At 52.1% G+C, this 9,909-nt stretch overlaps 1 long non-coding RNA gene across 1 annotated transcript; it reads left to right on the top strand.

Moving 5' to 3' along the window:
• Positions 1-2,300: 2,300 nt before the first annotated feature.
• Positions 2,301-9,027, top strand: LOC144104227 (uncharacterized). Its single transcript, XR_013308469.1, has 4 exons — positions 2,301-2,346; positions 8,197-8,375; positions 8,493-8,570; positions 8,823-9,027. It is a non-coding gene; the product is annotated as an uncharacterized LOC144104227 (long non-coding RNA).
• The last annotated feature ends 882 nt before the right edge of the window (positions 9,028-9,909 follow it).

The raw sequence follows: 9,909 nt of genomic DNA on the forward strand, positions 1-9,909 counted from the left end.
CTCAGCTGGCCGGCAATAGTAACGCGCGCGGTACACATACCGTCCACAGCAGGCGTGCCACCATCCTCGACACACACACGGGACGTTGCAGGCGTTAGGACTTTGCGGAGGCGACGGCGGAGGGCAGCACTCATCACTGATACATGAGCACCGGTGTCAGTCAGGGCGCGCACAGGAACACGGTCGATAGTGACGTTCAGAAGATTAGGTCGAGTAGTCGAGAGAGGATTTGTAGTCCGGGTCGTTGATGCAGCGTCACCTCCGGGAGCTGCATCACTTAGTTTTCCAATTGGGAGCGGCTGCGAGAAGGCGACTGGGGGGAACGAGAGCGGCGGCCCTGCGGGGACGGAGAGCGGGAGAATCGGCGTGGAGGGGGTACGGCTGGTGCAGACGGTTCGGACGGGGCATGGGTCGAGAAGTTGTGGGATGAGGCGGGACTGTAGAAGGAGGGGAAGACGTTGCGGGGCGTTGAAGACCATGGACTGCGGCAATGACGGGCGATGTGGCCAATGCGAGAGCACCGGAAGCAAATGGGACGGTCGTCCGCCGTGCGCCAGTCATTGGGATTGCGGGAACGGGGCAGAGAATAATAGGTGCGACGAAAAGCACAGGGAGGGGGCTGGGGGGTGTCCGGGCTTCTGATGGCGCACACTGCCGGAGCGAGGTTCAGATGAGCGAGTTCCTGCCGCACGACGGCCTGAATCAGCGACACAGCGGGCAGGGTTGTATCAGGGACGGAGGGCGGGGATATCACAGGTGCGAGGGCCTCCAGTTCACGTCGGACGATCCGGGTGACTGAATCGGTGACGGCAGGGGCGTCCGAGGGCGTGCGGGATGGTGATCGGTGGTCCTCACAGGAAGATGTCGCGGCCGTGTTGGGAAGGCGAGAAAACGACGGCGAAATGCGGCGGCCTTTGACTTGCTCAAATCGACGGCACTCGTTTATGATGGAGTCCATTGAAGTACAGTCTTTGCAAACAAGCAAGTGGAACGCATCGTCGGCAATGCCTTTGAGCACGTGGCCCACTTTATCGGTCTCACTCATTGCGGCGTCGACCTTGTGACAAAGCGCCAAGATGTCCTGAATGTTGGCCACGTAGCTCTCGGTAGAAGACTGTGCTCGAGTAGCCAGCTGTTTCTTGGCGGCGAGCTGGCGGTCATCAGGTCTACCGAATAGCGTCTTCAACTTTTCCTTAAAGGTGTCCCAACTTGTTATAGCTCTTCCTCGTGGGTCTCGTACCATACGCGCGCCGTGCCATTGAGGTAAAAGATGACGTTCGCGAGCATTAGCGTAGGGTCCCACCTGTTGTAGTTGCTGACACGCTCGTAAAGGTTAATCCAGTCTTCGACGTCGGAGCCATCTGTGCCGGAAAACGTGCCGGGGTCGCGAGGTGGAGCCATGATGACGAAAGGAGGGGTAGTGGGGGTAGTGGGGCTCCTTGACCGGCCGGGTGGAGCCATGGTGGTAGTCCCGGCCTGACGAGTACTACGAAGCTGCGTGGTGGGCGCAGCGTAAAATCTGCACCTCCACCAAAGATGTTACGTGGTCCAGGCGGGAACGACGCGAGAACGCCCGGGCACAGCACACAGGTCAAGAGCACAAGGCGGGCCGCACAGAGCACCAGGCACAGAGCACCGAATCCCAGAGCACGCGCGCCTCCAAGAGTCTTCATTCATCTCTACTTCTATCCGTTGCAATATATATATATATATATATATATATATATATATATATATATATATATATATATATATATATATATATATATATATATATCCCTCCCCCTTCTCTCATTTGGTTGTAATTCGGAAGAACGCTTTCGTTCTTTGCTAAATCATGATCGATTTTAGCTGGGACAAGTGGGAACAGCGGCCAGTTCTGTCACGTGTGTTCGGTACAGGAAGCGGCTGGGAGACCTATTACAACAGGTGTATGCATCAAGCGTTGTTTCGTCAAAGAAAATTCCCACCACGACAAGCACGAGGAATTAATACGTGGGTAGAAAACAACAACGAAATGAAGCGCTTCGCGCCAGGTATACAAAGGACGGACAGGAAATGGAGAAGCCAGATGCTGTTGCGTCGAATTTGGTTAGGGTGGAACCGATCTCGTCTAAAAACGCGTTCTCCTAACATCTTAAGTGCTGACTAAAATATATGTGCCACCAATGGCGATGCCAGTTTTGTGGGACAGCTCCCCCGAGGCATATAGGTGGGCTCCTCTTCTTCGTCTTCAAAAATAAAGGTCCGTTCCACGCGGCAAGTGACTCGCGCGTGTCGCGAGCGCTCTCACGGGAGCGAGGAACTGTCCGGTCGCCATCTTATCCTCGCAAGGGCGCCCACAAGGTGAGCGCACTCTTGGCCGGCTCCCGAGGGTAGAGGATAGGAATATGCGTCGCGGCCCGCCGACGTTCCTCTGTGGAGCGTCGCGATTAGCGCCCTGGTTGCTCCCGCTCCGCGTCTTAGCCTCGGAAGGTTTCCGCCTCCGCGTACTGTGTCCATTCGAGGCCTGAGGTCAATCTGGGTATGTCACAGCGGGTCTCCTATGAGCTCGAGCTGACGTTGGGTTCGCCTACGACCACATTTTCCCAACGAGTGCAGTGCAGACAATTTTCCCGCGTTTCTCCGCGAATGCTTTGCACAATTTTCGCGCGGTGTGGGTTCACTGCCGGTGGCGACGTGCGAGCTGTATGCATCGCGCTTTCCCCACCCTCCTTCGGGTTGTGCCATTTGGTGGGCCGTGCGAGCCCCCTAAAGGGGGATACACATGGAGCGTTTTTCTCTCGGAAAACTGGCGTCCAGCCGCTACCGGCCGGCCGCCGGGCGTCCGTTCACCGTCGATCAAGCCGGGCTAGATATGACCGCTCAGCGGTCAGCCGCTGGCCGGAAGCGGCCAACGTGGGCTGTCAGTGCGGACCAATCAGGGCGCGACTGCGTCTGGCTTCCGCCCGCTTCTACAACATGGCCGCGCCTGCCGAAGCGGCCGCTCGCTTCACCATGAACTCGCCGTTGCCGCTACACTGTGCCTCACGTTCATGGCAAACAAAAGTCACATGGAGCTTCCACTTGGTCTGAAGATGCCCGCACCACAAAATTTTAGCGAGGAAACGCGGCAGAGTTTCAGAATGCTTCTGGATTTTTAAGGTTGCTAGGCTTAGCCACTACGCGTCGGGTGACGTCAGGAAGCGCGGGAGGTTCAAAGAGATTAACTATTTTGGTTCAGAAAAGGGTCACAAAGAATAATTCGTTCTCTTTGTCGTCATGGGATCTATACTAGCTTAATTTTAAATGCAAACCTGTTCTTTTCAGCATTTTAATAAGCATATAGAATCACGCCGTTTCCAATAATGCTGAAATCCTGGCGGCTGCGGTCTGGCGGCAGCTGCCCGTTTTCCGCCGCTTGTGGTGCTGCACGGTGGCGGTGCGTCGGCGTTCCGCCGCGACGCTCAAAATCCGCAGCGCAAGTTCGCTTCATGTGGATCGCCCTTTATAGCACCGCCGTGGACGCGTCTCGGCCTTGCCCGCGCTGCTGATCCGGGGGCCCTTATTCGGGTACCGCTGCCGGACTCGGAGGTTGTGCTGAGCTCCGGGGTTCAGTGCAATGTTTCGTAACACAGCTTACTGCGTAGCGAATACATATGCGCCCAACTGACTGCCCCCCTTCCCCCCCCCCCCCCGCTCCTTCCTGCGGAGAAAGAGCGCATTGGCATTTTTTTCCCCAGCAGTGTCAGGGTCCACAGTTATTCACTATTTTTGCCGAATTCCTGGCTCTTGGTTTGGCCATCTTATTTTTCCTTCTTGACTGTACACGCGTACAACCTGGACAACTTTATTGTTACCGTTTGTAAATAGTGTACATATGACCACTCCCTGTGCCTTTTCTTGCTGTCCCCTCACCTCTTTCATTTCTCTTCTTCATACTGCATGCTTTTTTTTATTTCCGCTGCCCCGGCACAGGTGCCGCCGACACAGTGATGGCAGATGCCGGGGTTGGCAAAAGTCTTTTAACTTCTCTTTTATTATTTTTTATCAATAAACACTTACTACTACTTTGGCCATCTAGAGAAATCCTTGCAACCCGTGGACTGTCGGACGCCATTCGAAAGCCTGAGGGATGCTCTTGGGAGCCGATCCCCCCTGTGCATGGCTTTTGATGCAAAAGCACGTCTAGCCGCGCTCCCCGGACTGCACCGGTAGGTGTCTGTGTGCGTGAAGCCTCTGAGCACCAAGTGTAACGGGCTCACCGGACACCTCAATCGCGATGCGAGTATGCGGTGGCGTCCACCTACAAATTGAGGCTGTTACGCGCCTTTCCCTTTCTCAAAACCAGCGGAAGGTTTAGACCTCGTTGATTTTGAGGAAAGTAAAGGTGCGTAACTGGCTCCCTGGGTCAGTGGACGCCTCTGTCGGGCTTTGAGATACGTGGCGGTGGTGTCCACCTGGAAAAAAAAAAACATGCTTTCGCGCAATATTTCACGCCCAGCAGTGCTAACCCGCCAGCCATTTTTGTTTTCTTTTTATTCCCGCCGGTGTTAACCGCAGCTGGGTACCAGAACTTCGTGGTTCCGCTAAACCAGCTGCTAATGGAATCCTTGACAAATTCACCTTTAATGCCTTCGTCAATCCTGGCCGTTTTTCGGCAACTTGCGTCCGCGGATTAAAAGAATTCATCATATCATTCCCTTGGAACGTTTGCTCGCACACCTCGCGGCAGTGCAACGTGTCGCTGGCGCCCTTTATTGCGATGCCGGTTTGCACGCTTAGCTCCCTCTGCAAATGAGGGTTCACGCCGTAGAAAATCTGTAAATTGCGCGAGGAAGTTGAATTCCTGAAGCATATGCCTGCCGGCGGTTTGCTTCTCAAAGGAGCAGATCCCTCGCACTGTTATGATTTGGGCTCACCTTTGGTCTCGCATGCGCGGGTGCGGCGACAGATGAGAGCACGTAAGCGGCGCGCTTTTTTTTTTGAGGGTATCCGAGTTTCTCCCAGCAGGGCGTACTGCTCGGGCTGAATTTCCAACTGCCATCACGTTTCCGGTGTGCCTGCACGCATACCATGGCACAGAGACCCTATCGCGTGTCTTGAGTTGCAATGTAGTGCCAAAACACGCGGGCACCAAAAGCTGTGTCATGGTCTTCCGGTTCCAAGTACTGATGAAAGGTAAGTCAGCAGTCACTTTATTTCGAGTTATGTGATATGAATAATGATGCAAGAAACCAAATAAGAGCGCAACGATGGTGTTCCGTGCTGTTTAACTTCATCGTAAAGAACTTTGGTGTACGCTATACCTTCACCAAACATGGGGAGGGGGGGATGTTTACATTAATATATCCACGAGCAGTTGTATGTGCAAAGTAAATAGAGTTATTGAGGAATCCTGAAGTCCTGCTGCGTACCGCACAAAGCCTGCAACCGCACATTTCGAACTTCCCTGCGTTTTTGCTGTTATGTTCGGTTTATGTTTCCCGTGTGCTTAGGCTGCATGTCACTGTTATTTGCAACATGAGATGGTAGATGTAAAAGTTTCCTTGTAATCTTTTCACGCCACACTGTAATACCAAGTAATAATTTCGATTTGGTGGTATGGGGTCACTCTGCGTCCAGCCGGCCGGGAAGGCGAGCTTCCGTGCCAGCTACACGCAGGCGTTATTCAAGTACGCGACACGTTTCCCCAACCCGTGGCGCAGAGTGTCAGCCACGGCAGCTTCGGACGAAATAGGCAACGGCAGGACACGCTAGGAAATAGTTTATTATCCTAACGCGAGGCAAAGCACACTGCGCAAGAATGTTCTATCCGGTAAAATAGATGTTCAGTAGCTCACCAGGTCGTTGTCGACCGGCGTTGGGTCGTTGGGTTCGGGGGCCGGTGGGCAGGAAAGGGGTCCCTCGGGGCAGTCAGCAGGAGCGGGCGGCAAAAGAGTCTATACCGATCGGTCATTGCACTCCGGGGCTCAGGAATGCAACCCCTTCCCTAAGTCGCCGTGACGTCACGTCAAGGTTGGGGCAATGAGCAGACGCGCAGGAGTGCCCTCTCCAGACATTCCTGGTGGCGCGCGCGCGTGGTCTCGTGACTGGCGTTAATTCCCACAGCGGTTGATAACGGTCTCGGGACGTTTGTAGATTGTTTGACGCCGTCCGCTCCATGGGCACGATGCCCGACAGAAGAGGCGATTTTGTTTGGAAAGCACCGTCATGCGGCGGTGACGATCGCCAGGCAGAGGAAAGGGCTTTGCGCCTTTTCGCCCTCAAAAGCAATGCAAAAACTGAGCGGTGGCGACAGCGATGCTCATGCTTCACGGGATCATTTTTGCGGCTGTCGGCCACGCAGTGCTTTGCGTGACTCAATTGTGTGAGATAAGCATTGGGGGTGGTTGCGAATCGACCAACTGCCGGCGCATGAATGCAACCCGTCGTAAGCATAAAAAAAATCAGGGGGGGGGGGGCACTTTGTTGACCTAAAGTGCGGTGAGGCGAAAGCTTTTAGCGCAGTGTTGCTGCTTCTGTCACTTCTGCGTGGTTAAGATGTTAAGTACTCTTAAATGCTGGAGACACTGAAGGGAGTTTGGGATGCATCCGTCTGATTCGACGCCTTTCCGCAAGGACACTCCAGCCTCCTTACGCTTTATATATATATATATATATATATATATATATATATATATATATATATATATATATATATATATATATATATATATATATATATATATATATATATATATATATATATATATTCGTGTGGGAAGAGAAAAAGAAAAATAATAATGTTGCCCAGCCCGCACCGCCTAAGGCACAACGGGCACAACGCTAGACAAAAAAATATTGTCGGACTATAAAAATAACGAAAAATAGTGTCCCTGCCCGTGCCGCTAGACAGAAGTTAGGGTGGGCTTTAAAAATTAAAAATATTAGTGCCCAGCCCTCACCAGCAGTGTGCTACAATGGGCTAAGAAGAACTACATACGCGTTGACAGGAAATAGCGTAGTCGTTAGCACACTAGGCTGCGGAACGGAAGGATGGTGGTTCCAATCCCGCCGCCCACAAGGTTTTTTTTTTTTTATCGAGTTGACGCCATTTGCTTCACAGCTATAGAATGGTAGATTTCGCGGACGGACCTACGGACTACGATGAGTCATTAAAGGCTTTCGCCTTAAAAAGGAGGTCGTCTGTCGCGGCGAGCAGACAATGATGGGCCATAAGGGGGTGGACTGAGACATTTAGAGGGTGTTGACTGAGAGCAGTGGGAAACTTCGACGAAACCAGCATCCTCGGAACCGACACAAATTACCAGAAAAGGCTCCTCCTGGAATCCTGGCACATCCAAACCACCCCTAACAACATCAGCCGCACAAAAGGAAACCTGCCCCCAGTATATGCCCAGAGACTTCCCTCTGAAACTATAAAAAAGGGTCGCCATTGACCGCCTCCCCACAGCGCGACGTGTCACACATCGTTAGCCCCCCTCCCCCCTTCCCGCCCCCTCCTCCTCCTGCCAGCCCCACTCCTTTCGCATCACAGCTTTCGTTCCTTTGACCTCCTCGTCCTCTAACACCCTAGCTACTGCCCCCACTCACCCCTGGTGAAGCAGCCCAGCCGGCTTCGATACGTTGGGTTACAAATGAAAGTTTTTGGTTGGAGATGCGCAGTTTAGAAAAATAAACTGTACCGAGCATCGCGGAATTATTGCTTTGCCTATTTTCGAACAGGGCACAATCATTTATCGCGTAGTGTGCAATCATTAAGAGGACCTTGCCACCTTTCTTTTCATTCCAGTCGTTCTATTTTTGTCACAGGTGTGGAAAGTGAATCAAATGCGCCAATCGGTTGGATTTGGCGGGGCATACGAGGTGACCGCTAAACAACGCCTATCGTATTTGCTCCGCCCACTTAACGGACGCCGAACACACGGACCCAATGAAGAGCAGGCTGCTTTAGTTGGCCGTGCCGACGGTCAAGGTTACCGAGGCACCTTTGCGCCTTCCAGCAGGTGCAAGTGCGTGAAACTTATTCAGTTGTGCAGTGTTTAACCTCCTGCTTCTGTGAGGTATAACTGGCGCCGATATTTTTCCCCCGTTTTCACAGTGGTGTTAGTTGCCAGCGAGTTAAGAATTTGTATTAGCTGAAAACTGCTCGATATCTAACGTCGGCTGTGTGTTCGCTGATCGTGTTGACCCGTGGGTTTTTTTCGATTCAAGGTGGCATGGAACGGCAAGAAGCCGGCCGCTAGCTTCTCGGGAGAGAAGTGTCGAGGCAAGCTGAAATGGTCGACGGTTTCTTCAGGCAGCAAGCGCTCCAGCAAACATTGCATGTGTCGCCACCCGAAAAGAAGCGCCTGACAATGGCCAACTTATGGACATCGGATCTTTAGCCGAAGGTACATAAGCTCTGCACAGAAGCAAGCTTTCCGGGTATTTTATAATCGAGCAGATAAGTGGGTAACGCTTATATAGCCCCCCCCCCCCCCCCCCCTGACGCTATTTCTATTTCACAGCCATCAAGCCGTGCAATCTCGTGCCCCAGTCAGGATACCTGCTTGAAAGCGGCCGGCGCCCTTCAGGACTGGGCCAAGGTAACTGGTTACTTGGTTAATGAGCTGGTTACTGAAACGATTGCGGCTACAGACTGTGTTCTCTCGACCTTTTAAAATTATGTACGCTCAACGAAGGCATTGGAAGATTAGGACGTGCATGCTTTTTCCCTTCGCCTTCAGTCAGTGCCCCAAAAGTGTCTGCAAAATTGCCTAAAAATATTCGGTGGTAACATTGGTTCTTTAACGCATGTGGCTTTTATCATAGCTCCTCGATATACTACCTTTGCGCAGGATCCAACCAACCCAACGACGGAGGGGGGAAGCTCGTCTCCCAAACAGCATCCTAACGTGTGGCTCGCCTGAGGAGGGAGGATGAAAGGTGCCGGAAAGCATGCACTGGAAAGACTACGGAGCCGAAGAAGAGACAGATAATAAGAGGGAATGACTGGAGAACACTCGTGGTCCCTGAGCTTTAGAAACGTTTGGCTGGTCAAGTGCGGATGCAGTGCTGCGGGAACCAAGGAAGAAAAGTGATCTGGTCCAGAACTGAAGTAGTTTGCTTTGAATGCTTATCTTCATGGCGCGAAAGCGTACAGCAGCTACTTTTTAAGTCTTGTGTTGTCAATCCCGAGGTCCCTCAGTAATTGGCTTTCTAGAGTGCCAGTGGCTACCGGTATAATTCCTGGTGTAGCAAATGTTCTAAAGATTGCAGCAAGGGTTTTGCATGCGTTAACGCGGATATGTTTTAAATCGGAATGGGATATTTGTGGACTAATATTCCTGAAGGAAGGTTCAGAACCCAGCGTGGTGTTTTCGCTTGAGGCCGGTACGTGCAGTGACCAAATGCGCACCTTGTTGGGCGTAGGGGTTGCTAACACTGCACTTAATTATTATCACGTAGTACTGCGCGCCCTTGGTAGAGGTAATGTCTTTCATGGAAGAATGCGTATGCAGCTAACCTGTGGGCCATTTTGCAGTGCATGCCCTTCTGAAACGGCAGGACGCTATTGGAAAAAAGCTTTAACGAGAAGTTCTCAGAGGAAATCGTAGTATCGGGTTCCAAGGATTCCTTATGCTCCACACATAGCAGTGAGGGTAGACTAGCTGAAATTGGAACGTGCAAACAGAATTCATTCCACTTACAGTATTGAAAACACAAAGATAAAACAATATCGCATTTCGCAAGCCCATTTCACTTGCCCAGTGCCGAAGACTGGCCCCACAAATCTGAATCACGCCTTGCACACATGCCGAGGAAGCTTGTATGCAGTTGTTGACTTGCCAGCCCACAGCAGCGCAAATTGCCTGCGGCGCAATTCCGCATACGTGATGATGACAGGAGCCTTTCCATGACCCCAAAAAAAAGCTTTTTTTTTTA

The sequence above is a fragment of the Amblyomma americanum genome, chromosome 1, assembly GCF_052857255.1.
Source record: "Amblyomma americanum isolate KBUSLIRL-KWMA chromosome 1, ASM5285725v1, whole genome shotgun sequence".
NCBI classification, from domain to species: Eukaryota; Metazoa; Arthropoda; class Arachnida; order Ixodida; family Ixodidae; genus Amblyomma; species Amblyomma americanum.